Source organism: Lissotriton vulgaris, chromosome 11 (genome assembly GCF_964263255.1).
Source record: "Lissotriton vulgaris chromosome 11, aLisVul1.2, whole genome shotgun sequence".
NCBI classification, from domain to species: domain Eukaryota; kingdom Metazoa; phylum Chordata; class Amphibia; order Caudata; family Salamandridae; genus Lissotriton; species Lissotriton vulgaris.
Genome location: NC_141699.1, coordinates 272294646 through 272320727, shown reverse-complemented (window position 1 = coordinate 272320727; position 26082 = coordinate 272294646).

The following is a 26082-nucleotide window of genomic DNA, read 5'->3' as shown; positions in this document are numbered from 1 at the left end:
GCGTTTTTCCCATTCATTTTTCCATAGGGCGGTTGGACTCACTTTTAGCTCGAACGGCTGAATGGATTTGCACGAAAGTTGGCAAAATTGTAGGGACTGTTAGCCCGATGTGCCTTTGCTAGGTCTCAATATATGTGCTTCAGTGGATTTTGAGAAATTAACGTTCAAAACAAGATATATATCTGTAACAGCGCTCCGGGCAGCGATCCGGTCCGCTTACTTTTCGCGTTTCGGAACTTTGCGCGCAGAAAGCTGATTGGCTCTCCGGTGTCTGTCAACATTCTAAACAGTCCGGAGCGGCCGCCATCTTGTCTCTCGGTAGGATCGAGAGAGAAGAAGAGGTGAAAAACGAAGGGGGAATTTAATGAAAGGGGGCAAGGTATCCCCCTCTTGACCCCCTAGGAATGTTGTTGGGGTTATTAAAGGGTCCCGTGGGGAAAAGAAAAAAAAATGATTTTTCACGGTAGAAGCGCTTCACGGGCCGCGAACTGGGCCGCAAACTGGTAGCGAAACGGGAATTCGCCATTTTGTGCTTCGTTAATTAAATTACTAGGTATAAGGGGGTGCGGGAGACGTATCCTAATCCCCTATGTTTCCTGAGGGTGGCTGAGGAGGCTGATATATGTTGATACATCTCTTCCAGCGGCTGTGCGTGAGCTTTTTTTTTTTTTGCTGCGTGACAGTCCGGAGCGGCCGCCATCTTGTCTCTCGGTAGGATCGAGAGAGAAGAAGAGGTGAAAAACGAAGGGGGAATTTAATGAAAGGGGGCAAGGTATCCCCCTCTTGACCCTCTAGGAATGTTGTTGGGGTTATTAAAGGGTCCCGTGGGGAAAAGAAAAAAAAAATGATTTTTCACGGTAGAAGCGCTTCACGGGCCGCGAACTGGGCCGCAAACTGGTAGCGAAACGGGAATTCGCCATTTTGTGCTTCGTTAATTAAATTACTAGGTATAAGGGGGTGCGGGAGACGTATCCTAATCCCCTATGTTTCCTGAGGGTGGCTGAGGAGGCTGATATATGTTGATACATCTCTTCCAGCGGCTGCGCCATCTTGCCTTTTTTCCAATGCCACAATTTTGTCGTGCACGGCAGCCATTTTAGATGCCAGGCTGGTCCCAGGCTATCACCTACCCCTGCGGATGTAGTTTATGGCCCCAGCTGTAGAGAATTCAGACATGCCAACCCTCCCGATTCAGGCGTGAGACTACTGATTTCAGTGCTAGTCTCCCGCCTCCCGATTTCTGCAAGCAAAAACCCGGGGGCATATTACGAACAACTAGCGATAATTTTTGTGTCTAACTTGTTTAGAGACAAAAATTATCGCCGCACATCGGCGATTTTTATCGCAGATAAACCTTGCTATTATCGCAGAAAAGTCAGCGATATTCATGTATTATCGAGCAAATGCTCTTAGCCATGTTATCCACCTCCCATTGGATAACATGGCTAAGAACTGCTCAGGGCAGGTGTTAGATTTTGGAGATATTCGCGCTTAGCGCGAATATCTCCAAAAGTTGGTAATAGGAGATAGCGATGTTAGGGACTGTTTCCAGTCGCTAACATCTTGGCACGCCACTTTGCATGTCATTAGTGATAAGTATCACTGACATGCAAAGCGGGGCCCAAGATGGTCGCTATCTTCTTTTAGCTGTCACTAACTGGTGTTAGCGACAGCTTGGTAATAGGGAGATAATTTTATCTCCGCTTTCATGGCTTTTAAAGCCAAAAAAGCGGAGATAAACCCCCTTGATAATATGCCCTACGATTCCTTGGGGGTTTCAGCTGACAGGGCTTGGTATTGTGTTACATGGTAATTTTTCCAGGAAACGTCAGAGGGTCGATGCAGGGGTTCTAGAAGAGGTGATAAACCATTTAAGCCTCATGAACAAGCGCATAGTCTTTTAAAGATTTGTGAAGTACTCGGGGCGGCGGTGTGTGTGTGCCCTCTTTCAGGAGCGGGCGGGGGGGCACTGCCAGCAACTTGCCAGGTCAGGTAGTGTTCAACACGTGCATCACCCTTTCTCTGCCTGCTATTGCGCTCCATGCTTCGGAAAGGTAAGAAAAAGAACGTGCATTTGAGTTTGAAATCTCCGATCCTGCAGCAGCACACTTCCAAAGCCCACACATGACAATAACCCGATTCAAGGCCCCATTCACCCGTTTTTAAAAAAATAGATAACACTCCAACAAAGTAAGATTATAAAACTTTATTAACTTTTAACTATAATGAACGGAACAAAAACTAAAAACATTTAAACATTTTTCAACCCAAAAAGCAACAATGGTTAGAAGCTGTCTTTTGTGCGAATAGTCCCAAGGCAGCACAACGTGCAGAGTTCTGGACGGCACCCAGGTGATGTCGCCTGGGTGCCGCACTGGTTTTGGGATCCTACAATGCAGCACAGAAAAACAGCGTGGGGAGTCCCGGGTGGTGCGGGGGGAGGCCTCGTCAGTAGCGGTCTGTTGTGCGAATAGTCCCAAGGCAGCAGAACGCGTTGAGATGTTGATGGCACTGTGTCCAGTGTCCCATGGCTGACACAACATGTACGACAGGCACCCAGGTGATGTCCAGTAAACTGCCGCACTGGTTTTGGTATCCTACAATGCTGCTCCGAAAATTGGCGTGCTGCGGCCCGGGGGGGGGGGGGGGGGGCGTGGGGGAGGCGGCGTGAACGGGCCTCCCCAGGTGGCGGCCATCCAGCTGAGTTGCGCCCGCTCTTGCGGCTACAGCGTCTCGCTCACCATGTTGTTGAGTTGCTCCCACTCTTGCAGTGCAGCGATAGGCGGCTGCCACATGACTCTTAAAATGGCGGACGGCTCCTCGGTTTTGGGCCTGGTCCACTGAAATGGCCCTGGGACACCTTGGAACTCGGACGCTTGCCTGCTAGGGCTTGGGCTCCATTCTCGAAAAGCGTCCCCTCAGCCGTGAAGATTCTACAAAAGTCTTGGGGGCCCCCGACTCCCGCAGGCTTCCGGTGGGGAGCGGCTGCCATGATTGCTCGCGGAATGACCACGACGGAGCCACGAGATGGTGGTGCTCTCATGCTGACGCCAGCTTCAGTCTGAATGATCCAGAAACAAGGTGGGGCTTTCATCGTTTGGGAAAAAAAAAATTTCTAAACCAATGAAAAGTGTTATTTTTAGGTCATGTGACCAAGCCTTCCATCTTTAGGAAACCAAAAGTAAAATGAACCAATGAAAAGTTTTATAAACAAGTCACATGACCTGTTATGCGGCATAGGGCTACAAAAAGCGTAGAAAATCCGTTGGCACGTGAGGCGGCGTCAGTAGCGGACCGATGTGCGAATAGGCCGAAGGCAGCACAACGCGCCGAGATCCGGATGGCACCGAGGTGGTGTCCAGCAAATTGCCGCACTGGTGTGGCCATCCTACAATGCTGCGCCGAAAGACGGCGTGTCCAGCTGAGTTGCGGTCACTGTTGCGGTACAGTGACTCGAACGCGCCGAGATCCGGATGGCACCGAGGTGGTGTCCAGCAAATTGCCGCACTGGTGTGGCCATCCTACAATGCTGCGCCGAAAGACGGCGTGTCCAGCTGAGTTGCGGTCACTCTTGCGGTACAGTGAGTCGAACGCGCCGAGATCTGGATGGCCCCGATGTTGTGTCCAGCAAGTTGCCGCACTGGTGTGGCCATCCTACAATGCTGCGCCGAAAGTCGGCGTGGGGTGCCCCGTTGGCTTATGAGGTGATGTCAGTAGTGGACCGATGTGTGAATAGGTCGGAACCAGCACAAGGCGCCAAGATCCGAATGGCAAGTCCTGGATGTTGAGTGCCTCAGTTGAGAGTTCTGAGCAGTGCTTGTAAGACTGTCTGAAGCTTATTTGCACCTGCTGCAGCTTCACTATTGCCCTGGTGTGGCCAAAGGTCGCACATGACATAGGCGGTCGGCTCCCGAGGTCCGGCGGAACTTTTTTCCTTTTCCTTTCTGCTTCTTTTCCTACAATCCGTTTCATCTGAAGACACGACCAGGTCCCTGAATGTGTGCAGGGGGACGCTATTGATTGAATGAAAATGGCGGCTTGACACAAAGCTGACTCAAGCGTTACTGTTGATGCTATACAGACAAAAATTGGTTTTCAGTTTGTACATTCTTCAAGTTTTTTTTTCCATCCAAGTCTGATTGAGAGTTTGTAGAAAAATGGCTTCAGATTTTCCACATACTACTCTTCAACATTCTTCCTAAATGTAACAATGTGAAACTCACTAGGAGAACGGCTGTTTCTGTTTCCTTTCAAAATGCTGCCAACAATATTTTCTGAATGGAAGACACCATCTTGTAGCATAAAGGGCCGAAAGGGGTTCTGGTCTGGCCGATGGTTGGTGGAGACATTTTGACTATATCTTGGACCTGCCCGGCCTCGCCCAAAATGGCGCCGGTATAAATGGGACTCGTAACTCCTTGCCCGCAAATGTATATCTAGAAAATGTTATTGTAAGTGGCCCTGTCTTATTTTAATTACAAAATGTACGTCCACCGATTCCGCAACTGTTAGACACCTTTGTTCTTGCAACCTAATGGCCCGCTCGTTACGTTCTTCTACAGTGTAAATGTCTCCTCATCATATACGATTTCAGTTTGCTCCGTGGCCGGCCCACGTGGTTATAGGCCCGTATTTGTATACTGACATTTTCACAATAAAGGTTTTTAAAACAAAACACGGTAGTAGTATTTATATTGGTAAAGTTTTTACTTTTAGTCACTGTTTTCGAATCAGTAAAAGGCAAGTGAAATAAAGCAGTCCAATTACATGACGGATAAAAGGTATAATATGTAGGAACGCAGTAAAGATAAATGGTCAAGGGCAGTTGTGTTTTTCATGTCTGCAACATAAAGTGATCGATAAGAATCTGATAATCAGGCATATCGGCGACTAAGACAGCAGGCGGAATCTCTTTTACTCAACGGCTCTGTCATGGAAGGAAGAAACGCCCTTTTTCTCGAAAAAGGAATATATTTTACTTGCAAGACAGTTGTAAATTTTCCGGGAAAGTACATTAGCCTGGAATATTATAACATATGTTTGAAAAAAAAATATTGTTCGAAAACAATAAAAAGCATAATTTTTAGGTCATATGACCAAGCTTTTCATCATTAAATTAACAAAAGTAAAATGAACCAATGAAAAGTTTTATTAACAAGTCACATGACCTGTTATGCTTACGTTACGCGCTGCGCGCCGCGCCTCGGATCACTTCCGGGTGCGCTAACGCGGCGTGTCATATAACGCATTACGCGACAACGTAGGTCAAGAATATAGTCAAAATGTCTCCACCAACCAGCGTTCGGAACACAACCCCTTTCAGCAGTCCAAAAAGTTCTGTTAAATGACAATAGAGGGGACAGGCAACAAGAACCATCAGTCAAAGAGGGAAGGGCAAGTTCTTCTCTTCCGGGTCATGTTGGGGCGCTACCGGAACTGATCGAATTGGTAGTCTACAGTGTTTCTGGATGTTTCAGACTAAAGCTGGCGTCAGCATGAGACCACTACCATCTCGTAGCTCCGTCGTGGCCATTCCACAAGCAATCATGGCAGCCGCTCCCCACCAGAAGCCTGCGGGAGTCGGAGGCCCCCAAGACTTTTGTAGAATCTTCACGGCTGAGGGGACGCTTTTCGAGAATGGGACCCAAGCCCTATCAGGGAAGCGTCCGAGTTCAAAGGTGTCCCAGGGCCATTTTAGTGGACCAGGCCCAAAACCGAAGAGCCGGCCGCCATTTTGAGAGTCCTGTGGCAGCCGCCTATCGCTGCACCGCAAGAGCGGGAGCAACTCAACTACATGATGAGCGAGACGCTGTAGTCGCAAGAGCGGGCGGTAAACAGCTGAATGGCGGAAGAGGCACAGTGTAGCAAAAGCGGGCGGAATTGCAACTGAAACGGTAAAGGGGCGCCCCACTACAGCGTGTCTTCAGGTCAAACGGATTGTGGGACAAGGTTCAGAATTGAAGAGTCATCAAAAGGCAAAAAGTTCCGCCGGACCCCGGGAGCCGGCCGCCTATGTCGGGGGCGATCTCAGGCTACACCAGTGCTATAAGACTTGGGGAGGGTGTCGGAGCCAAGCGTCTTCTCCGAGTCCATGGCCATCACACCGCCCCTCAGGGGCCTCCGTCAAGCTGTTTAGGAAGGTAACATATCACATTGTTTTCTAATGCAGTCAGGTCCACAAACGACACTCACTTACTTTGAGAATAGTGAAGCTGCAGTAGGTGGAAATAAGCTTCAGACAGTGTTACAAGCACTGCTCAGAACTCTTAACTATGGCACCCAACATCCAGAACTTATGCCATTTGAGAATGGCAGTGACATCGAAGCAACTCAGGGACCAAAACCATTAACGTACTTTCACGTATGAAAATCTTACTTGGGGAGGGGGCAGGAGCGAAGCGCCCCTCCCAGTCAGCGCCACCACACCGTATGTTGAAAATTTGAAGCCATCGTTCTACAAAGTCAACCAAACTTGGATTGAAAAATCTAGAAAAATGTACAAACTGAAAACCAGTTTTGGTCTGCATAGCATCAGTAGCAACGCTTGAGTCAGCTTTGTGTCAAGCCGCCATTTTGATTCAACAAAGCACAGGCATTGAAAAAGGCTCAAACTCAGAACTCTGAACTATGGCACCCAACATCCAGGAGCTTGCCATCCGGATCTTGGAGCCTTGTGCTGCTTTCGACCTATTCACACATCGGTCCACTACTGACATCATCTTATAAACCAACGTTATTTAAATAGTTTTTTAATAAAATGTTTTACCCTGTTTCTTTGCTGGTGTGTTGTCTATATTTTTAATATTTGCATAGGGTTTGTCGTTATTTTGTGCGGGATGGGTGATGGAGCCGAGCTGTCTTGCAGCCCTCATGGTGTGGAGCTCAGTTCATCTCACTATTTTCGTATTTCTCATGAAGGGTTGTTCCTAATATTTCTATTTTAGCGAGGTCAAAAAGAGATCCAATTAGTGGCCTACTGATTTTGCTCGATTACTTTTATTTTTTTACACGATTTTTCACTATCTGCAAAGACTAAACAGAGTATTGCGACTTTGTGCTTGTTTGTAAATAGAGAATGATCCAAAGAGAACCAATTCTAAAACAGTAAATGCTTGGACAACAATCAATCAAATGGAGAGACAAGCAGGCACGACGGATTACAACGGGGGCAAAGGCTTGCGTTAACTACCGTTCACTATCTGCAAAGAGAGAGTACTACTAAGACAAAAGAGGGGAGGGGGGGGTGCAGCGTTCAAAGCACATCAGCGTGCATAAATACGAAAATGTTTTTATCTATCACGTACTTGACATTTTAAAGCTTTTCATATTTGCTATTAAAAAACCAATGAAATTCACAGAAAAAACCATAGGTTATAGTGGATATATAGTTAGGAATTTGCATTTACAAAACCTTGAAAATTCAATGAAAAAACCATTGGTTTTAGGCCATATATAGTTAGGGATTTGCATTTACAAAACCTTATTTTACTCGCATAAAGCCATTGAAATTCCATATATAGTTATAAGCGCTAACTATATATCGCGCACCCGCAATCCACTGCTGATGATGTCACATATTACATCATTCATGACATGGTCAGTGACATCACTGATGACATCACTGATGACATCACTCATGTGATAATACAATGAACCTCTTCAGACTCTAATATAACCTTACATACACTCAGTATAAACAGACACTCACAGACTGTCACTCATCCATGGAGTTACTCACACACCTAGTCAGTCATGCAAAGAATCAATCACACCTCCATTTCCTCAACTATACAGTTATACACACCTTACTTATTCAAACATATTCTAACACATATTTACTCTCTTATACAATCCCTGATACAAGCTCACAGTGATCCATACAGCCACTCACACATTCACTGGCTCTTATCCACAGTTATTTATATATGTCAACTCTCACATGTATTGTGTTTTACATACGTATTTACTTGCACATGTAGCACTGAGATATCCATTCACTCACCAACACACCCATGCACAGTCAACCGCCCATATAGCTGTTTCCACATGCACTCTTGAACTCATACACCTAGTGAATCAACTGCTTACACATCTATGCAGAGAGTCACACACCTCCCAGCCACCCACACACACACTCAGCCTCCCATTCAAATACTTGGGCAACCAATCAATAACCCATATAGCCACTCTTATAGCTACTGATCAACACATGCAGCAGCTTACACAACAACAGACATACTGATGCACAAATTAAGACAGTTTAGTCACTAACCCATGCACTCAGTGAGACACATTTAATCACTCTTTCATACAGTCAGTCATGCACCTACTAAATTCTTCATCCAGACACTTATACATCCACTCATTCTTCAATATGTAAAACATATTTAAACTTTACAGAAACATAGTCACTGGATGTTGTCATCAGTGATGTCATCAGTGATGTCACTGACCATGTCATGAATGATGTAATATGTGACATCATCAGCAGTGGATTGCGGGTGCGCGATATATAGTTAGCGCTTATAACTATATATGGAATTTCAATGGTTTTATGCGAGTAAAATAAGGTTTTGTAAATGCAAATCCCTAACTATATATGGCCTAAAACCAATGGTTTTTTCATTGAATATATATATATATATATATATATATATATATAGAGATATATATATATAGATATATATAGATATATATATATCTATATATATATATATATATATATAGATATATTCCAACTTTTCGTCCACAGGTCAAAGAACGATGTCCAAGCCTCAGTTGTATGCAAAACTGGATTTATTTCACATCCCACTCGACGCGTTTCGGGAAAGCCTTCCCTTTGTCACGAGTACATTGGTCAGTTACATCCATACTTTTAAAGAAAATCACATGACTTAATTGCATGATAAACATAGCCAACAGACTACCAACACATCATATGTCTGGAGCTATGTACTGCGCCTTATTTTACGATTATTGGGCTTTGGTATGCTTTAATCACGTTACAATGGTTAACTGCTTCAATCTATCAGTGTTATCCATATTATGCATTGGACGATCGTTGTTCACGGAGCATTGTATAAAACATTGTATCTCATGTCCTAAATGCACCCTTGTTTTGCTATTCACAATTAATACATTACGAATTGCAAGGATAATCAAAACAACTGCTGCTCTGTTTAAATAATGAAATCATACTTAAACATCCGTCATTTAAAAAGTAAATAAATCCAAAGGTTTCTTTTTTACGCAGCAGCTTAGCAGCCTCGAACCCTCGGTCAGGCATATACTCTAAATAGCTTGGTGCTCGCGCTAATGATTGAGCTAGCGTTAACTTCAATCACATTAGCTCTTTAGTCTCATACTGTACCCACTTGACAGTGGCCTTAAGGGTCTGAAGCTTTGCAGTATACAATTTAAATGCTTTCACATTTAGCATACGTGAATATGGGATTTCGCCCCAGTGGGCATAACCATTCTATCAAACGTCCATTAACATCATACTTGAATCTTGACTTTTGCGTGATATTCATCAATCACAGTGATTTGCCCGTTCATTTTCGGCATCATGAAGCATACTTTCACACATAATCTGGACTGGCGCCTTGTCAAACTCTCCCACATTGTTTGGTACCTGTGGCAAAATAAAACATTGTTAAAATAAATTTAAACATGTCACATCTTTCATACTCACATATTAAAATTCCAAAAGAATTGAAGGCAGTTCTAACAGAATTCTGTGCGCACATACTCAACCCAGGTGCACACCTAAACCTTCATCGCAGTTATGTCCCTGGGGTTGCAGCAGTTGGTATTTAATTATGAACCTCGACTCAAGGCGTCTGAGTTCCTGCAGTCTGTTACCGCCTCTTTCTCTTATCGGCACTTGGTCTAGTGCCACATAGGAGAGGAGGCTGTTATTGCTGCTGTGGTGGGACATAAAGTGCCTAGCCATAGGGTACTGCTTATCCTGATTTTTGATGGCTCTCAGATGATGCAAGATTCTATCCTTGACTGGTTTTATGGTGCTGCCCACGTAGTATTTGTTACACGGGCATTTAAGTGCGTACACCACATGATCTGTATGACAATTCAAATGTTTGGTAATTTTGAAAGGCTCACACCCTCCAGACAGTCTAACTTCCTTAGTATTGTGGCTGAATTTGCACGCCTTGCACTTCCCACATACATAGAATCCCACAACTGGGTTCGATCTCTTTTTGTTCATAATTAGTGTTGACAGACTTTATCTTTGAGGCACGTAGGCTTTCTATACGTGATTTGGGGGTGGTCTCTAATAGTACTAGAGATATCCTTATCAGTCTTAAGAGTGCTCCAATACTTACTAAGTGCCCCTCTCACTCTTTGGGTTTGGGAGTGATAGTCAGTGATGAATCTCACTCCGTCATTTTCTCCATTAGTATTGGTTTCAGGGGGTTCAGTGTTCTCTCTCTCATCCACCTTCCGTATTGCTTCTTTAATGCATTTGTTACTGTACCCTCTTGACTTAAATCTGGCACACATTATGTCTCTTTCTTTCTCATAATCTGGTTGTCTGGTGCAATTTCTCTTGGCTCTCAAGAGTTCGCCAAAAGGTATTGAATTTACCAGATTGCGGGGATGGCAACTCTGTGCGTGCAGGAGACTGTTGCCTGCAGTTTCCTTCCTGTACAGGGTTGTCATGAGTTTATTATCATCAATGCTGACTTTCAGATCTAAAAAGTCAACAGTTCTTTCACTGATGTGACTAGTGAAAGTCAAATTTAGTTCATTGACATTCAAGGTAGCTACAAATTCCTCTGCCTGCTCTTTAGTACCATCCCAGATCACAAAAATGTCATCTATGTACCGGAGCCAAGTGCGTACTCCGGTACCGAATGGATTCAATTTCCTCACAATGAGTTCTTCCCACCATCCCAAATAAATCCCGGCAAAACTAGGGGCAAAACAAGTGCCCATAGATGTGCCAAGCAGTTGGTGGTAGATGGTACCGTTGAACAGAAAATAGTTTTGAGTCAGGCATATGTGGATCATTTCTAAGAGCATCTCAGTATGGAACAGGTACGATAATGACCTTGTATTTAAAAAGTGTCTGCATGCTTTGATACCTAGTTCATGGGGGATATTGGTGTATAAGCTGTTTACGTCTAAGGTCATAAGTAAACAGCTTGGGGTCACCTCAACATCAGATATTTTCTTTAGGAAATCACCTGAATCCCTTAAATAGGAAGGCAGGCCTTGCACTATCGGTTGTAGAAAATGATCCACATATCTTGATGTGTTTTCAAGGTTGCTGCCCCTCAAAGACACGATCGGCCTGCCAGGAGGATTGGTAGGATTTTTGTGCAGTTTCGGGAGTAAGTACAGCGCTGGTACTTTGGGGAATTTACAGTTCAGGAAGTTGAACTCCTCCGTCTCTAATAATCCCTGATTGCGCCATTCACTCAACTTCTCACGGTATACTTGGTTCTTACTCTCATACACTTTCTTACTGCTTTTCTCATATTTAGTGTTATCACACAATTGTTTCATACCTTCTTGAATGTACATTTCTCTAGACATAATGACAATGTTGCCCCCTTTATCAGATTTCTTAATGACAATGTTATGATCATTACTCAAACTCTCAATGGCTAGTCTGTGATTAGCATTAAGATTACTCCTCCCCCGCATGTTATTGCAAGCAAGTTTCTTAAATTCTGTAATAACACCCTTCTCAAAGACATCAATAGCTTCATTATTGATCATTGGTAGAAAGATGGATTTGGGTTTGAATCCACTCTTGCTACTGAGGTCTAGTCTCACATTCTCATTGATCAGATTTAGGGTAGGGTTTTCAATTGTGTTGGGGTTTCCTGCAAGATCATGTAGGACTTGGATCATGTCTGCATCCCCAATTTGTGCTGTACTAGGAGTCTCAGAGATAGTTCCTGGTTCACTGTTCAATCTTGTAGCGAACCATTTCCTCAATCTGAGTTTCCTAGTGAATTGAAACAGGTCAATGCGGCTCTGTGTGTAATTAAAGTTAGAGGTGGGGCAAAATGTTAAACCAAGGGACAGTACCTCTATTTCCGCGCTGGTCAGGCTTCTGTTGGAAAGGTTGATTACTGTCTTTGTGTCCTTCATTTGGATTTCTTTTGGCCCCTTGTTCTCGTTCCCACTGGGCTTGATGTGCTGGCGTCTGTTAGATTCAATCTTTTTCCGCCTCTGCCTCCTCTTCCTCGTCCTCTTGTTCCGGCGGTTGATACTTTGCTCTGGGATTCTTGCCTGCCTTTGGCCATGAGCGAATACTCCGTTAAAATTTTGTCTTTTGGGCTGAGGAATCCAGGCCCCATTTCATTCGGTTGTGCAGTGTCATCTTCATTCCTTTCATTCTGCACTCCTTCATTAGCCTCAGGTCTTTCAACTCCACCCATTGCTCCCGCTGCCGCTACAGCCTTCATTGTGTCAGCTCTTAGGTGGTCATATTTCTTGGAGAAAGTGAGGACTTGGCCTCTCTCGTAATCCATACGATCTCTCAAAAACTTTCTTTGTTTTTTCTCTTTGATCTCTTTTTCTAGGGTTTCTAGTTTCTTTTCTAGTTTGTTCATTTCTGTGTCGAATTCTTCTTTGGTACACAGTTTGGTTAGCTCCTCTGTAATCTTTTGGATATCCAATGCACATTTCTCACAGTCTTTGTTTGCATATTTTACCAAGAGTTTCAGCATAATAGTGGAACACTCGTGGCTATTGGTAGCCCATTCATCCACCAGTTCAGGATCTGGGTCATTGAAGGTCGGGGTGGTGTAGATTCTTAGTCCCCTCGGGATTCTGGCGACCTCTATATATTTGGCCAATGTGGTGGCCTCCCACCATTTGTTCTGTTCTAGCTTTAGGAGTTTAAACAATTTTGCCCAGAGATCTTGTTTATTACCACTTTGTGTACCATTCCCCTTGTTGGGCGGTGTGCTGACATTATTCTCTCCTGGTAGTGCGTCAAATATCTGTTTGGCTGCCTCGTTTCTCTTAGAAAACCTGGATGTTGCCATGATGTTAATTATATCGATTTCGTTGATCGCGCAAAAATTGTTATTTTTAAATGCGCTCCAGTCTATTGTACAGTCCGCGCGTGTGTTTGAATCCTACACCGCTATCAGACTTCCGCTTGCCTTTCCCTCTTAATCGTAATGACCCTTGCACCACCTCGCGTTTAAGTAAACAAAGACGCGGCTCGGGTAGACTGTTGTGTGCCTTAGTTCTGCACTTACCCGTGAGCTCTCGCGTCGCGTTGTTAGAAACGCGGTCGGACTTGAAGAATCAGACTCGCCTCGGCGGTTGCAGCCGGGATCTTGTTTCCGTTTCAGGAAAGGGTCAGGCGGGCCACAGCTGTTTCAAAATGTTCCAAGCAAGTTTTGGCGCTAAGCTGTTTTGGCCCCTTGCAGCGGCGGGCTTTGGACGGGATCGCCAATCCCACAATACTCCAACTTTTCGTCCACAGGTCAAAGAACGATGTCCAAGCCTCAGTTGTATGCAAAACTGGATTTATTTCACATCCCACTCGACGCGTTTCGGGAAAGCCTTCCCTTTGTCACGAGTACATTGGTCAGTTACATCCATACTTTTAAAGAAAATCACATGACTTAATTGCATGATAAACATAGCCAACAGACTACCAACACATCATATGTCTGGAGCTATGTACTGCGCCTTATTTTACGATTATTGGGCTTTGGTATGCTTTAATCACGTTACAATGGTTAACTGCTTCAATCTATCAGTGTTATCCATATTATGCATTGGACGATCGTTGTTCACGGAGCATTGTATAAAACATTGTATCTCATGTCCTAAATGCACCCTTGTTTTGCTATTCACAATTAATACATTACGAATTGCAAGGATAATCAAAACAACTGCTGCTCTGTTTAAATAATGAAATCATACTTAAACATCCGTCATTTAAAAAGTAAATAAATCCAAAGGTTTCTTTTTTACGCAGCAGCTTAGCAGCCTCGAACCCTCGGTCAGGCATATACTCTAAATAGCTTGGTGCTCGCGCTAATGATTGAGCTAGCGTTAACTTCAATCACATTAGCTCTTTAGTCTCGTACTGTACCCACTTGACAGTGGCCTTAAGGGTCTGAAGCTTTGCAGTATACAATTTAAATGCTTTCACATTTAGCATACGTGAATATGGGATTTCGAGGGAAAGGCAAGCGGAAGTCTGATAGCGGTGTAGGATTCAAACACACACGCGGACTGTACAATAGACTGGAGCGCATTTAAAAATAACAATTTTTGCGCGATCAACGAAATCGATAATTAACATCATGGCAACATCCAGGTTTTCTAAGAGAAACGAGGCAGCCAAACAGATATTTGACGCACTACCAGGAGAGAATAATGTCAGCACACCGCCCAACAAGGGGAATGGTACACAAAGTGGTAATAAACAAGATCTCTGGGCAAAATTGTTTAAACTCCTAAAGCTAGAACAGAACAAATGGTGGGAGGCCACCACATTGGCCAAATATATAGAGGTCGCCAGAATCCCGAGGGGACTAAGAATCTACACCACCCCGACCTTCAATGACCCAGATCCTGAACTGGTGGATGAATGGGCTACCAATAGCCACGAGTGTTCCACTATTATGCTGAAACTCTTGGTAAAATATGCAAACAAAGACTGTGAGAAATGTGCATTGGATATCCAAAAGATTACAGAGGAGCTAACCAAACTGTGTACCAAAGAAGAATTCGACACAGAAATGAACAAACTAGAAAAGAAACTAGAAACCCTAGAAAAAGAGATCAAAGAGAAAAAACAAAGAAAGTTTTTGAGAGATCGTATGGATTACGAGAGAGGCCAAGTCCTCACTTTCTCCAAGAAATATGACCACCTAAGAGCTGACACAATGAAGGCTGTAGCGGCAGCGGGAGCAATGGGTGGAGTTGAAAGACCTGAGGCTAATGAAGGAGTGCAGAATGAAAGGAATGAAGATGACACTGCACAACCGAATGAAATGGGGCCTGGATTCCTCAGCCCAAAAGACAAAATTTTAACGGAGTATTCGCTCATGGCCAAAGGCAGGCAAGAATCCCAGAGCACAGTATCAACCGCCGGAACAAGAGGACGAGGAAGAGGAGGCAGAGGCGGAAAAAGATTGAATCTAACAGACGCCAGCACATCAAGCCCAGTGGGAACGAGAACAAGGGGCCAAAAGAAATCCAAATGAAGGACACAAAGACAGTAATCAACCTCTCCAACAGAAGCCTGACCAGCGCGGAAATAGAGGTACTGTCCCTTGGTTTAACATTTTGCCCCACCTCTAACTTTAATTACACACAGAGCCGCATTGACCTGTTTCAATTCACTAGGAAACTCAGATTGAGGAAATGGTTCGCTACAAGATTGAACAGTGAACCAGGAACTATCTCTGAGACTCCTAGTACAGCACAAATTGGGGATGCAGACATGATCCAAGTCCTACATGATCTTGCAGGAAACCCCAACACAATTGAAAACCCTACCCTAAATCTGATCAATGAGAATGTGAGACTAGACCTCAGTAGCAAGAGTGGATTCAAACCCAAATCCATCTTTCTACCAATGATCAATAATGAAGCTATTGATGTCTTTGAGAAGGGTGTTATTACAGAATTTAAGAAACTTGCTTGCAATAACATGCGGGGGAGGAGTAATCTTAATGCTAATCACAGACTAGCCATTGAGAGTTTGAGTAATGATCATAACATTGTCATTAAGAAATCTGATAAAGGGGGCAACATTGTCATTATGTCTAGAGAAATGTACATTCAAGAAGGTATGAAACAATTGTGTGATAACACTAAATATGAGAAAAGCAGTAAGAAAGTGTATGAGAGTAAGAACCAAGTATACCGTGAGAAGTTGAGTGAATGGCGCAATCAGGGATTAATAGAGACGGAGGAGTTCAACTTCCTGAACTGTAAATTCCCCAAAGTACCAGCGCTGTACTTACTCCCGAAACTGCACAAAAATCCTACCAATCCTCCTGGCAGGCCGATCGTGTCTTCGAGGGGCAGCAACCTTGAAAACACATCAAGATATGTGGATCATTTTCTACAACCGATAGTGCAAGGCCTGCCTTCCTATTTAAGGGATTCAGGTGATTTCCTAAAGAAAATATCTGATGTTGAGGTGACCCCAAGCTGTTTACTTATGACCTTAGACGTAAACAGCTTATACACCAATATCCCCCATGAACTAGGTATCAAAGCATGCAGACACTTTTTAAATACAAGGTCATTATCGTACCTGTTCCATACTGAGATGCTCTTAGAAATGATCCACATATGCCTGACTCAAAACTATTTTCTGTTCAACGGTACCATCTACCACCAACTGCTTGGCACATCTATGGGCACTTGTTTTGCCCCTAGTTTTGCCGGGATTTATTTGGGATGGTGGGAAGAACTCATTGTGAGGAAATTGAATCCATTCGGTACCGGAGTACGCACTTGGCTCCGGTACATAGATGACATTTTTGTGATCTGGGATGGTACTAAAGAGCAGGCAGAGGAATTTGTAGCTACCTTGAATGTCAATGAACTAAATTTGACTTTCACTAGTCACATCAGTGAAAGAACTGTTGACTTTTTAGATCTGAAAGTCAGCATTGATGATAATAAACTCATGACAACCCTGTACAGGAAGGAAACTGCAGACAACAGTCTCCTGCACGCACAGAGTTGCCATCCCCGCAATCTGGTAAATTCAATACCTTTTGGCGAACTCTTGAGAGCCAAGAGAAATTGCACCAGACAACCAGATTATGAGAAAGAAAGAGACATAATGTGTGCCAGATTTAAGTCAAGAGGGTACAGTAACAAATGCATTAAAGAAGCAATACGGAAGGTGGATGAGAGAGAGAACACTGAACCCCCTGAAACCAATACTAATGGAGAAAATGACGGAGTGAGATTCATCACTGACTATCACTCCCAAACCCAAAGAGTGAGAGGGGCACTTAGTAAGTATTGGAGCACCCTTAAGACTGATAAGGATATCTCTAGTACTATTAGAGACCACCCCCAAATCACGTATAGAAAGCCTACGTGCCTCAAAGATAAAGTCTGTCAAACACTAATTATGAACAAAAAGAGATCGAACCCAGTTGTGGGATTCTATGTATGTGGGAAGTGCAAGGCGTGCAAATTCAGCCACAATACTAAGGAAGTTAGACTGTCTGGAGGGTGTGAGCCTTTCAAAATTACCAAACATTTGAATTGTCATACAGATCATGTGGTGTACGCACTTAAATGCCCGTGTAACAAATACTATGTGGGCAGCACCATAAAACCAGTCAAGGATAGAATCTTGCAACATCTGAGAGCCATCAAAAATCAGGATAAGCAGTACCCTATGGCTAGGCACTTTATGTCCCACCACAGCAGCAATAACAGCCTCCTCTCCTATGTGGCACTAGACCAAGTGCCGATAAGAGAAAGAGGCGGTAACAGACTGCAGGAACTCAGACGCCTTGAGTCGAGGTTCATAATTAAATACCAACTGCTGCAACCCCAGGGACATAACTGCGATGAAGGTTTAGGTGTGCACCTGGGTTGAGTATGTGCGCACAGAATTCTGTTAGAACTGCCTTCAATTCTTTTGGAATTTTAATATGTGAGTATGAAAGATGTGACATGTTTAAATTTATTTTAACAATGTTTTATTTTGCCACAGGTGCCAAACAATGTGGGAGAGTTTGACAAGGCGCCAGTCCAGATTATGTGTGAAAGTATGCTTCATGATGCCGAAAATGAACGGGCAAATCACTGTGATTGATGAATATCACGCAAAAGTCAAGATTCAAGTATGATGTTAATGGACGTTTGATAGAATGGTTATGCCCACTGGGGCGAAATCCCATATTCACGTATGCTAAATGTGAAAGCATTTAAATTGTATACTGCAAAGCTTCAGACCCTTAAGGCCACTGTCAAGTGGGTACAGTACGAGACTAAAGAGCTAATGTGATTGAAGTTAACGCTAGCTCAATCATTAGCCCAAATCCCAAGCTATTTAGAGTATATGCCTGACCGAGGGTTCGAGGCTGCTAAGCTGCTGCGTAAAAAAGAAACCTTTGGATTTATTTACTTTTTAAATGACGGATGTTTAAGTATGATTTCATTATTTAAACAGAGCAGCAGTTGTTTTGATTATCCTTGCAATTCGTAATGTATTAATTGTGAATAGCAAAACAAGGGTGCATTTAGGACATGAGATACAATGTTTTATACAATGCTCCGTGAACAACAATCGTCCAATGCATAATATGGATAACACTGGTAGATTGAAGCAGTTAACCATTGTAACGTGATTAAAGCATACCAAAGCCCAATAATCGTAAAATAAGGCGCAGTACATAGCTCCAGACATATGATGTGTTGGTAGTCTGTTGGCTATGTTTATCATGCAATTAAGTCATGTGATTTTCTTTAAAAGTATGGATGTAACTGACCAATGTACTCGTGACAAAGGGAAGGCTTTCCCGAAACGCGTCGAGTGGGATGTGAAATAAATCCAGTTTTGCATACAACTGAGGCTTGGACATCGTTCTTTGACCTGTGGACGAAAAGTTGGAGTATTGTGGGATTGGCGATCCCGTCCAAAGCCCGCCGCTGCAAGGGGCCAAAACAGCTTAGCGCCAAAACTTGCTTGGAATATATAGATATATATATATATATATATTCACTGAAAAAACCATAGGTTTCACACCAGTTATAGTTAGCTGAAAATTTTACTGATATAAAACCATTGAAATTCCCACGTTATAGTTAGTTGGACTCACTATAACTTGCGCGTGCAATGCACTGCTGATGACATCACATATTACATCACTCATGACATGGTCAGTGACATCACTCATGACATCACTGATGACATCTCAAATGACATCACTGATGACATCTTCCAGTGAATGTGTCTTTCTGAAACATAAATATATTTTATATATGTATATGTTAAGATCGATGGAAGAATAAATGTTTAAATAAGTGTCTGAATGGATGTTTTTTTTAAAGAAATTGATTGGTTAACTGGCTTATTTAGTGTATCTTAGTGAATACATATATTAGCGAGTAATGTTTAAATATTTAAATATATGTATCAGTGTTTTACTTTGTGTAAAAGTAGGTTGCATGGGTTGGTGAGTAGCTACATGTGTGTGTATATGGGTTATTAGATTTTTTTTAGTATCAGTATGAGTGTCTGTATGGTTTGGTGGGGCTGTTACTTAGCACATAGATGCATCAATGACTGGCTCACTGTTTGTATGTGTTTTGAAGACAGCATTTGTGTAGGATTGTATGGGTGGATGAGTGTGTATATGTGTGTGTTAGAGAGTGAATGCCTCTCTCACTAGTGTCTTTATGAGTAACTACATATGTTTTAATCTTGTATATATGAGAATTGATGTATATAAGTAAGTATATGTGAGAGTGAGAGATTGAAAGAGTTCCTGTTTAAATAAGTATGTGTTTCTATAAGTGATTGTTTAAGAGAGTAAGTATGTGTAAGTTTCCTTAGAAGTAATGTGCTAATGTGTGTATAGTTGTATATGCAAATAAATGGATGTTTATTAGTTTATTTGTATGTGTGAGTATATGTATGAGTAAGTTTTTGATGACTGTCAGTGTGTAACAGAATGAATAGGGGTATCACTACATATGATGAGTGAGTATATGTATGAGTGAATACATAAAACTGTTGGTGAATGTGTGAATTTGTATATAGATGGTGAAATTACTGAATTGGTTGTTGTAACTGGTATGGGTATATCCACTTTTTTGTTAATGTTAGTTTCTATTTTTGAATATGTGTTTCAAAGGTTACTTTACAGTGAAAGGAGGTCTGTCACTCTGTCACAAGGATGGTGTCATCAGTGATGTCATGAGTGATGTCACTGACCATGTCATGAGTGATGTAATATGTGATGTCATCAGCAGTGCATTGCACGCGCAAGTTATAGTGAGTCCAACTAACTATAACGTGGGAATTTCAATGGTTTTATATCAGTAAAATTTTCAGCTAACTATAACTGGTGTGAAACCTATGGTTTTTTCAGTGAATTTAATAGGTTTTTTAAATGCTAATTCCTAACTATAACCGGTGTGAAACCTATGGTTTTTTCAGTGAATTTCATAGGTTTTTTAAATGCTAATTCCTAACTATAACTGGTGTGAAACCTATGGTTTTTTCAGTGAATTTCATAGGTTTTTTAAATGCTAATTCCTAACTATAACTGGTGTGAAACCTTTGGTTTTTTCAGTGAATTTCATAGGTTTTTTTAATGCTAATTCCTAACTTTTTATACAGACTCATACCTATGTGTTTTTTAGTGAATTGCTAAAGTATGTTTTTCTAAAAATGAACACTATAATGTATATTGAGATAATATTTTTAATTTAAAATAGTTTTTTTTTATATTTCACCCTGGTGCGCTTTCGGGTACGCTTAACGGTGCGCGTACCAGGCGCTCCCCCCGTGGAAAATTAAAGATTTTTTTTTTTTTTTTTACGTTTATGAGCCTCCTAAGCCCCCCTCAGAAAACCTAGAGGGTCAAGAAGTCTCTACCGTGCCCCCTTCTACCCATACCGAACATTGTTTACCCTCCATCTTGTGTCTCGATTGTACCGAAACACAAAATGGAGGACTCCCGTAACGCTGCCGGTGCGCGTAAAAGAGCGCGCACCGGTAAGCGCTCGATAAAAAAAGGTGGGAAAGCAATTTACAAAAAAACCACTGGAGACACTTTCATCAAATATAGAATAGGCCCTACTACATAGCAGTCCCTACCATTTGCCCAAATTTGGTGAAATTCCATTGAGACATTTAGGCTACAGGCCTGTCTAAATATCCTGAGGTAAATTACATGACAAAAACACACTTGTAATGTTAGAATTTACAACCAATTAAAAAGTATCTTTCATTTTCTACGATTATTTCCTGACGTTTGATTGGTTAAGTACAAGAATATATATAAAAGAAGAGAGGGAAACACAGCCATTTTGACTACTGCTTCCAGAAGTACATTTGAAAACAAATATCACTGACAACTTCAACTGATTTCTCTAAGGTAAGTTCTAATTATGGAAGTATATTGTACACTTTAAGTTAATTTCTGAAAAAATATTCTGTTAGTTATATGCTATCCCTCTTTAATAGTTAGAGATAGAGATAGACTTCTCTGTAATAGTTATGGATTGAGTTAGGCTTCTCTGGTATACAGTACCCTAACTCTACTAATATAGTTAATTTGTATGCAATTTTCAGAAAGAAAATGGAAGGAGAAAATCAGGCAAATGATACTTCTATCAAAGTAAAGGTGGAAAAACCAGAAGATCAAAAAAAAGAAGTTGATTTCATGGATGACTCTTTGGATGAACAGTTTATAGAATGTTTGGAACAAATGGAATCATGTACTAATAATTATGAGGAAATTCCGGACAATATTATGTTAGAAGTTTTATTAAGTTATGAAAAAGAATCCGAGGAATAAATTTATATTTAATAATTTCAAATTGTTTGAGACAATATTCATTTTTATATGTAATTCATAAAGTATTACCAAAAATGTTTAAAATATAAAGTGAGACTTATAGTATACTGTTCAACTATTTTTCTGTTACATAGTAAGTTTACTCATAGTTACTACCTTTCTCACACTATATTATCTCCTATGTATATTTTACACCTCTTTTTCATAAGGGAGCAGGATAGACTACTCATGATCCCCTAGAAATTCTCAGGGAGTGCTTAAAAGATCTGTTTCTGCTTTCCAGACAGACTATGTTATAGCTTCCATATACCACAAGAAATACAATAACAACATGCAAGATATCTACAGAGGAGATGGTGTACATTAAATTAAAGTCTCTGCATTGGTACCTACATGTAGGTACTTACAAAAAATAAAAAAAACAATTAATAAACATACAATTTTTTAAAGTGATTATTTTTCCAAAGTACCCTCCACGATACGCTCCCCGGTGCGCGTACCAGGCGCTTCCCACGCGAAAAACGCAAAAAAAAAATTTTTTTTGAAGGCCCCGCCGGGCCCTTTAATGGCCCCCATATCAAACCTAGGGGGTCAGGGGGGGTCTACCCTACCCCCTTATGGTCAATTCCCCCCTTTGTTTTTGCCACCTCTTATGACTAGATTTACCGATAGACAAGATGGCGGCCGCTCCGGACTGTTTAGAATGTTTACAGACAACTGAGAGCCAATCAGCTTTCTGCGCGCAAGTCGCGTGTCGCGCCGGGAGCGCTCACCGGTGCGCGCACCGGAGAGCGCCTATAGATATATATATTTTTTTGAACGTTAATTTCTCAAAATCCACTGAAGCACATATCTTGAGACATAGCAAAGGCACATCGGGCTACCAGTCCCTACAATTTTGCCAAGTTTGGTGGAAATCCATTCAGCCGTTCGGGCTAAAAGTGAAATCGACCGCCCTATGGAAATTAACATGGGGAAAACGCGTTTTGGGACCCCCCTTTTATCTCGCCCCCGCTTCACGTATCCCCCCCAAACTTTCAGGGAAGGACCGGAACGCCGCGAGCCCATTTTCAGGAAATTTTCAGGCAGATTCGTCAACCGGCGCCAAAGTTATTCCAAATAGAATTTTGAGATTTAACATTGAAAAAAATCCTAACTATAACTACCTACTGGCGACCGCCAGTAGGTAATATATATATATATATATATATATATATATATATATATATATATATGAAATCATGGATTTAACATGCCATGTAACACGTAGGCATATTTGCGGTCTTTTTAAAGCTCCATCTCCTTGTTTGACGAGACAGAGCTGGTTGCAGAACCATTTGTTAAACTCTTAAATTCATTTGGCTTGAAAGGTGCAACCAGCAGAGTTCAGGGTAAATTCCAAGATGCCTGACTCAGCACTGGAGGATGGTAGGGCCTTATAAGGGACAACTTGTAGGAGGCTGACAGCTTGGCTTACCTAGATGACTGAATGGGTATGTGACTTAGGCAGTGTCTTCATGATGAAATCATCAGTAATGCAGAAAGGTTTAGGAGCATAATCTGACATAGACAGGGTGGTACTTAGGAGCAAAGTAAATTGGGGATGTATTTAGAATTTCATAGGCAGATGTTGACCATTTGAAAAAAACTGGAGATGCATGTCAACTTCTTTGTGTATACGAGTTTCGGGAGTCGTCTACCTATATTTTCAAGTAACCTAGGATGAAGTGGCGCTTCAAAATGGACACCATAAATTGCTTCTGACCAATCATCAGGAAACCATTGAGTCCATTTTTTGGGATAATGATAAATGATTCTGATGGAGAAAGAGTAGGCAGAATCAATGACACTTTTTGCCAGTCGGTTATAGGAGCATGCATTATGCAGGTTATTCTTATATTTGCTTGTAATGCTGAACTGGCAAATAAATTCCATGTCTCCATCCTAGCTGGGTTTCTCACTTTTTGAAGAGTTGAGTCCCAAGTGGTTGGTGACAGACCTGCAATAGGTGTCTTTGAAAAAGTTGAATGAGCTTTTAAATGGATTTGTTTGGTTAAACACCTTACCATTGTCATAAAGATTAATGTTGCCTATTAATAGTGAATCAGAATTTTAAGCATTTCTTTATTTCACTTGTTTGCCACTAAACAGGAAACAGAGTCTTCAATTTTTAACATTATTTTATATATCAAGCATATCATTTATGTTCTAAATTCTAGTGTTATCTAATTAACAGGTAAATCGGAACACAACTCAATTTTTTAACAGTTACAATGAATCATGTTGATATTCCGCCACCTAGAAATCGATTTTCTAATTCGTTGTTCTCAAATCTGTGAGTCTGGTCATTTTAGTCTCTGTGATGCAGTTCTTCACATTATGGTCCTTGCAGCCAAAGGGGAACATATGTTCTCTTTATTTTAACATGGTGCGCTTGATACATCTATCTAACCAAAAAGCCAAATACAAAACAAGGTTATGTTATGTTATTATGTATTTATAGCCCGCACGGATACTCAGGAGTGTCCCGTCACTGAAGCCAGTATTAAGGAGACAGAAGGGTGTGTAACACGGCTGGATGTTAGTTAAAGAGCAAGGTTTTTAGCTGCTTTTTAAACAGCCTAAGGTCTTGGGTGTTTCGCAGTTCATAGGGAAGGACATTCCAGGCTTAGGCCAGCTTGAAAGAGAGGGAGCTGCCCCCAGTTCTAGCAAGGCGGAAGCATGGTATAACGGCGAGGTATTTCCCTGCGGAGCTTAGATGTCTATGAGGCACATAGAAATCAAATTGTCTCCTGAGGTGGGGGGCCCGGATTTATACAAGGCACCATGGGCAAGAGTGAGCACCTTGACCAGTACATGCTGTCCCACTGTGAGCCAATTGCAGATCCTGGAGATGTTGCTTTGTACTGGACCTACCCAGAATGCCCAACAGGGCTCTTGCCGCAGCATTCTGGATGGTCTGTAACTTTTTTAGCTGACAACGAGAAAGGCCGATGTATAAGGCATTGGCGTAGTCTATACGCGACAGGATGAGAGCGCAAGTCACCATTTCTTTTGCTGATCTCTGCAGCATTGGCAGGAATTTCCTAAGATATTTGAGTGTTCCGGAGCTCACACCGGCCCATTTTTTTTATCTATAGTGAGAATCGGAGGTCCTTACTGAACCAGACCCCCAGATTCTTCACTGGGCTCCCCATTGACTTAGGCATGGGGTAACTTGTGAAGTGCGGAGGGAAAGACCCATAGAGGAGGACCTCAGACTTGTCCTCATTGCATTTGAGCTGAGCTCCCGCCAGCCATTTAAAAACTGCTGCAAGACAGTTTTTGGCTAAAGCAGGGGACAGGTCATTTTCCTTCCACGTGAAGAGGAACTGGGTATCATCTGCATAGGCTATGATCTTTGCACTCAGCTCCTCTGCCAGACAGATAAGTGGCGTAACATATACACTGAAGAGAAGGGGGCTCGAGGTTCAGCCCTGGGGGACTACTGTGGTCATCTTTCTTGATGCTGAAGAAAACGGAGGTAGCCGTACCTGCTGTGTCCCGTTCTCTAGAAAGAATTCGATCCAATCCCATACCAAGCCGGAGATTCCAATATTAGAGAGACGGGCTAAAAGTTGACGATGCAGCACCGTGTCAAAGGCATCAGAGAGGTCCAATAAAATCAGGGCCGCTGTGCCACCTGAATCTAGCCATTCCCTAATAGTCTCCGACATCTCAACCAGGGCAGTCTCGGTACTATATGTAGCCTTAAATTCCGACTGGGCTGGGTGGAGGGCACCAGAAGTCTCAACAAACTTGGAGAGTTGTTTTGTGTACTGCCTTCTCACACACCTTCGCCACAGCCAGAAGTAGTGAGATAGGTCGATAGCTGGCTAGTGTAGCGGGGTTTAAGGAGGGCTTTTTTAGCAGAGGGAGTAGTTTAGCCTGTTTCCACTCAGGTGGAACCGTGGCTGTTTGAAGCGATAAATTGATGATATTATTCGCTTCAAGGTTAACCACCTCCACCACAGCTGCTAACTTCCTAGCTAATCAAGGATCAGCTGGTGACCCTGATTTAAGGGATTTGAGGATGGCCAATGTATCCATGAGAGAAATAGGTGTGAAAGCTGTCAGGGAGGTGCGGGTTGGATCTGGGTCCAGGGCAATCTGTACGGGGGAATCCACCTGCACTTGAATAATAGGCCAGGAGCTGTCCTGGATCGTTTGGATCTTGTCTACGAAGAACCCGGACAGTTCCTCCCACCAAGAGTTAGAGGCAGGAATGGCAATACGTTCTGCGCAAGGCTTCAGGAAACTCTGGAAAAAATTTATTCTGAATTGTTTTTTGACTGAGCCATGCGCTCCGCGTAAAAATTGCCTTTGGCCTTCTTGATGGCAGCATAGTAATCTTTCTGGGATATCCTTAGTACTGTTTTTGCCAGTGGGCAGTAGGCTTGTCTCCAGCTGCACTTCAGATTTTTACATGATTGCTTTAGCTTTTTGGGCTCATCAGAGAACCATGGTTTGGATGGAGTGTTTATTACTCTCTTATTGACCCGAGGTGGGGAAAGATGTTCCA